Below are 6,000 nucleotides of genomic sequence, written 5' to 3' on the forward strand. Positions count from 1 at the left end.
GGGCCCTTTGGAATTCGGGAGCACTGCCTGCTGGTTTGGGAGTTTGGCGCGAATTCCAGAGACAGCCACGAGGTGTGCGAGGTGTGCGGGAACGCTGTGCTTTGGGGCAGGTGCCGAGAGACCCTCCAGGACTCATGGACACGCCGGTTTGCACTTTGAGTGATGTCGCGAGTGGAATGAATTCCACGTAAACCGCAGAGGAATCGGGGGCAGACCCGCTTCGGGTGTCCGCGCCGAGTGAGACCGTGGGCTTCTCTGTGTGTTCACGGGCAGAACAAAACACAAGCCCTCCCGTGTGCGCTTTATTGAAACCTTGGTACCCAAAGGCGTTTGGTCTTCTTCAGTATCTCAAAACTCAAAACCACCAAGTTTTCTTATGGCATAAATAAGTAAAAACAACAACAGTAAACCCCAAATAGTACCAGCCAGGGTTTACCTCTGCGTTCGGATGTTGACGTATTTAGACAAACCTTGTGTGATGCCATGTGTCACACTCCCGTGTCTGAAGCCTGGCTGGGCTCGGTGTTGGGCTCGTGTGGTGAAGGGCCCCCCCGTGGGGCCGTTGTCGTCTCTCTGTTCACGCACCTCCCCTGCAGAGCCCTGAGTTCCTCCTGATGTGGTGTCTGTCCCCCGCCATGTTTGGGGGGAGGCTGGGATTCCCTGCCATGGGGCGAGGCCAGGCTCCCTCATGCCCCTCGCAGACCCTGGGGCAGCAGCCTTGGTGGCTTCAAGGCCAAGGCCTGAGCTGGTGGGTCCTCGTGCCTCCATGCAGGGTTGGCCCCCTTGCGGCATCCTGGGACCATCCGTGTCAGACCACAGCTGGGGTGGGTTTGGGCCAGTGCTGTTTGCTGGATGCACCCCCCAAAATCCATGTGTTGAAACCCCAGGCTCTGAGGTGGCTGTGTTAGGAGGTGGGAGGTCATGAGGTCCAGAGGGCGATGGGAGCCCTGCCCCTGCCCTGGGCGAGGACACAGTGAGAAGACCTCCTGAGCCAGGGAGACCTCACCTGACACTGGCTCTGTGGGGCCTCGACCCTGAACTTGCAGCCCCGAGGGGTGAAGTTCAGAGCAGCCCCTGTCCCTCCCATGTCCTCCCCCGGGACGGTGCGTCTTATCTCCCAGCCTTCACTGCTGCTGAAGTTCGGGAAAACTCCCAGCAAACCAGCAGAGCTGCCCCGTGCCACATGGGGCCCCTCTGGGCAGCGATCCAGCAGGCAGAGAATGGCTCCTGGCCGGGGCTGGCGGCAGGCGCTGGTGCCCACAAGGAGCCAGGGTCCAACCGCAACGGAACGCAGGTCTCCCCGAGGAGGCTTGTACGTGTCCGTGATCAGTCGTCTGCAGCGGCCTCCACAGCCCCGCGGGTTCGGGCAGCTCGCCCCACCAAGCCAGCCAGCGCCCTGGCCAAGGAGGAGGGCCATCCAGAGTGGGCGGGGTGCAGAGCAGGGCAAGACCCTCCCGTCACCTCCGGAGCAGCGAGGGCAGGAGCAGGTCCACACGCCTTCTCCATGTGCTGGGAGGTGGGTGCTCTGAGCCCCTGAAGGAGCAGAGCAGTGTGGACACGTCCCGTGGGCTAGACTAACTGGTGAGAGGCAGGAGAGGGTGAGCCTGTGGGATGGGTCTGTCCGCACCCTTTCTGGGGAGAAGGGAGGGCATCTGGGTCCTAGAAACATCTGTTGGCTGGGAGCTGGGTATCCTATCGGGGCTCAAACACATCTGCAAATCTATGGGATGCCCCGGGTCTGTCCCCAGACACCTGGGGCATTCAGCCACCTGCTCAGTAGGGAGCCCTCGGGGTCCCAGCCCCCGCCCCCATATTGCAGGACCCAACCTGAAGAGGGACTCAGCTCCCGCAGCTGTCCAGGGGTGAGTAGCCCAGCTCCAAGGCTCAGCAGATTATGGGCTGCTGGGGAAGCTTGGGGTACGACAGGAGTGCAGGCCAACTGCCTTCCCCCTGCTCCTATGCCGTGGCCTATCTGCCTCTCCTCCCTGCCCCCTGGCTCTCTGCTCCCCCAACCCTGCCCCAGCCTTCTGGATGCCTGTGATTGTACCTACTGGTGAAAACAGCATTGATAAGCTTGGCCCAGACAAGAGCCGCCCCAACCTGGCTGCGGGGAGCGGTCTCCCATCTGGACTGACTTGGCGTGTGGAGAGGAGACCAGACAGAATGGGACGAGGCCCGGCTGCATCAGGGAGCATCTGGGTGAACCCCCAGAAGCAGCAAGGACAGCAAGTCTGGAAAACGGTGATGTCCTGGAGGGCTTCAGGGATGGGAGATGCGCAGACCTCGTCCTGAGGCCAGGAACTGTGCGCATGTAACGGGGCTCATCTGGGAGAGCGCCCGAGGGGGACATTAGGCCTCCTGTGGTGGGGGTGTCCTGGTGCCACCTGGGGGTAGTGAGAAGGTCTTCCTACAGCTGTCCTCTGTTTCTGCTGTCCACCTCCTCCTGCCCCCATCCCTGTGAGGGACACCCCCAGCTCCTGCCCCCCATCCCGGTCAGGGCACCCCCACCTCCTCCTGTCTCTGCACCCAGTGACTTGTCAGGGAGCAGCTGGTCTGGGGTGGCCAGATCTGATCCCCCCCACCCCGCGCTGACCTGCACATGTCCCAGAGCCCCTGCAGGGACCCAGTTTTGACCTGATCCACTTGGACTCTTCCTGCATGGCCTCCTGTGTCTGCCACTTTGGCTGAGAGCACAGTCTTCCCCGCCGTCCGAGCCTTGGGAACGCATTTTTCCGAAATCACCATTTCCTCTGTGGCCCTGCTTCAGAACGGGGGCGATGAGGGGGGAGGAGGGGTGCCTGCCAGAGGTCCCTTTTCCGGCAGAGAGAGGACATGTCCTCAGAGCCTCGTGAGCCCCAGGTGTGGAGCCAGCAACCGTACTGGCCACAAAGGCCCGGGTGAGTCTTCCTCCAAGACCCCGGGGTCCTCTTTCTGGTTTTGTGCAACCTCTGGGGCGGGGGCAGTTTGCGGCTTTGCCACAGGACAGCCCTCATCAAGACGGAAGGGCTGCCCCCGGCCAGGAGTGGCCGACTGGATTTGCTTTCTGGGCTATTTCCCACCGGCTGTAGAGAAACGGGGTTTCTGCAGTTGCAGTCATCCTATTTGATTTTCTAAGTCCTGTTCTGAAGCATTTTCTGTCGATCGGTACTTTGTATACTCAGTTCGGTAAGTGTGTCCCAGATCCGGAGGGAGGTGGGGTCATTTCAGCCAGTTTCGTCCCTGTAAAGCCCCTGTAAAACGGACATCATCTAGGCCCTAAAGACTGTGCAGTGTTTTGGTGACTTCTGGATCTTACGTGCACAAAATCTCTTCGTAAACCTGGGTTTTTCTACGGGTGAGTTGTTCGGAAGCAGCTAGCCTTGCGGCTGATGTGGAAGTTTCTATGAGACGTTTTACACCGCGGGGTCCTGAGGGAGGCGGTCGGTGCACGCGCTGTACCCGCTGCACTTACTGTCTCCGAGGAAGACCGCCTTGGAAGACGTGCCGATGGCACCGTGTTTGGACCGTCTCTAGGCACTTTGCTGAGCACTGGGCAGTAACTGCCCTTCCCCCGCCCTGCGTGGTTCCGATTCAGGGCACAGAGCGCTTCTTAAGCTTTTCCAAACCCCTTCTCTCTCACACCCTGCCCCCACAGCTCCTGCACACGCTCATGCACGCGCACACACACGTGCTCGCACACCTCCTCCATGCTAGCTATGCTCGCCTGCCTGCAAGGGGCAGTTGGGGCAATGTGGATCCGGGCGGAAGAAGAGAGGGACAGCCAGGGCCACCTGCCCCTCCGCTGGGTCTGACATCACTCTGTTCCCGCTGCTTCGCTCCGAAGAGCCTCGAGGAGAATGAACCCTGAGAAGCAGGCTGGTGATTCTCTGGGATCTGACAGCTCCTGCTGGCCTGAAGGCACATTTCTGCCTCCTCTTTGCAGCCTGAGAACATCACACTGGTCCCTCCAGGTGGATTCAGGTGTGTCCCTTGCCCTCCGGACCTGCAGCAGTGACTTGTTCCCTTGTTCCTCCTACAAAGGTGCCAAGTCCTAGTCACCTCGTGAGAAAGGGCAGAGCCAGGGCAGGAAAGGGGCGGCTGCCATCTTCGGCACCTGTCACATGAGGGCTGCGACCGCCGCCAACCTCGCACGGTGACAGGGCATCCACGTGTGCGTCTCAGAGCTGTCCTGCTGCTCCGGTGTGCTTTCTGGACGTGTCGTGCAGATTCTGAGTCTGACTCTGTGGTTTTATTAAAGACAACTGCCGTGCGAGGAAAATGGCCTAGGTCCCGTGTGCTCAGGGAGCTCAGGAGTCTGGCCGAAGGGGACTTGGCCAGGAGCAGCAGAAACCGGCGGCTGGTGACGGACGGCCTGATCGGAGTCGGCCCAGGGCCATGACCAGAACCGCCGGGCACCGGGATGGCCGGTGGGGGGTGGGGTTGCAAGGAAGGAGGGGGAGGCGCAGACCCTTGGCTGGGGCTCCGCAAAGGCGGGATTGTGTAACTAGGCTGCCTGGAACCCGGCCAGGCCGCAGAGCAAACAGAAGGGCTGGAAGCAAAACCACATAGAGACTGGCCACAGAAATCAGAGGTTTCACGTGACCTGGGAATGTCCCCTTCAGTGTCGGTGCTAAACTGCGGGTGATGGTAACGTATCACCAGGAGGAGGGGCCTGCTGGCTGCGGGTCTGCGCCCAGTCACCTCCAGCTGAGGCCCAGCGGGTCTCCAGGAGCTTCGGTTCCCAAGGCCCACCCTGTGTGGAGCGCCGCCGCTGAGCCCCAGAGAACGAGCTGCCCTCTAGGAGGACAACCAACCGTACAGCAGGTGCAGTGTTCCAGAATGCCACGTGACGGTGGAGGCAAAGCCTGGGGCGGGGGGAGGGGGCGGGGGGGGGTGAGCGTGGGGGAGGGGCGTGAGGGGGCAGGCCCATGGAGATGCTGGCGGAGGAGGAGGGAGCGTGCCTGGCTGCCCACGGGTGCTGCTTTGGTGTAGTGGCTGCACGCAGAGCCGGGGGGAGCCCCCGGGAAGTGAGGGCACAGGAATCAGAAATGACCAGTAAGTGCTCCACCCCCATGCTGACAGGTTCCGAGGTGCGGGGGTGTGGAAGTGTGGCTCACACACGCGCAGGCAGAGGGAAAGCGCCCTGCGCTGTGTTCTGGGTAGGTAAGTAACGGAGGCGTTGTTTATTTTTTTCTGCTTATCAGAAATAATCACTGCTTGTTTTTCTTTTTTATTCCCCACCGTGGTGCCCAATATGTGGGATTCCTGTCCAATCGTCTCTAGCTCAATGGTTCTCAACCAGGGGCGATTTGCCCACCCCCCCAGGGACAGTTGGCCATGTCTGGGGACGTGTTCGTTGTCGTTACTTGTGGGGGGCACTGACAGAGGACTGGACGGGGCAGCAGGCCGGCCGAGGTCGGGGATGCTGCTGGATGCCCCGGAGCACAGGACAGCCCCTTGTCTGCTGTGCCGTGGCCAGAACACCAGGTCTCCGTGCTCTCGTGCTCCCCTGGAGATCAGCTGGTTGATTTCTTTTTTTGGTGTGAACATATGGGATTCCTGCTCTGTTCTCAGATGTCCCAGGCTCCTCACTGCGTCTGCCTCGCCTCAGCACTGCTGCTCTAATTTGAACATAAAAATACCTGGCTTAGGGGGCCTGAGTGGCTCAGTTGGTTAAGCACCAGACTCTCGATTTTGGCTCTGGTCATGATCTGAGGGTTGAGATCAAGCCCCATACCAGGATCCATGCTGGGTGTGGAGCCTGCTTGGGGTTCTCTCTGTCTTTCTCTCTGTCTCTTGCTGTTCCCCTGCACCTCCCCCACCCCAGCTCACACTCATGCTCACACACTCTCTCTCTAAAAATAACATTAAAAGATTAAAAAACACTTAAAAAATACCTTGTTTAGGTCCCGACACGGATCTCCTGATACAGACTAACGGGGCAATGAGCTCATTGAAGCAAGAGCGGGTACGGATTTGTACTCAGAGAGAGAGAAGCTGCTGCTGGCCACACCCCGTGTT

The sequence above is a fragment of the Enhydra lutris genome, unplaced genomic scaffold (genome assembly GCF_002288905.1).
Source record: "Enhydra lutris kenyoni isolate GAN:26980312 unplaced genomic scaffold, ASM228890v2 scaffoldscaffold11, whole genome shotgun sequence".
NCBI classification, from domain to species: domain Eukaryota; kingdom Metazoa; phylum Chordata; class Mammalia; order Carnivora; family Mustelidae; genus Enhydra; species Enhydra lutris.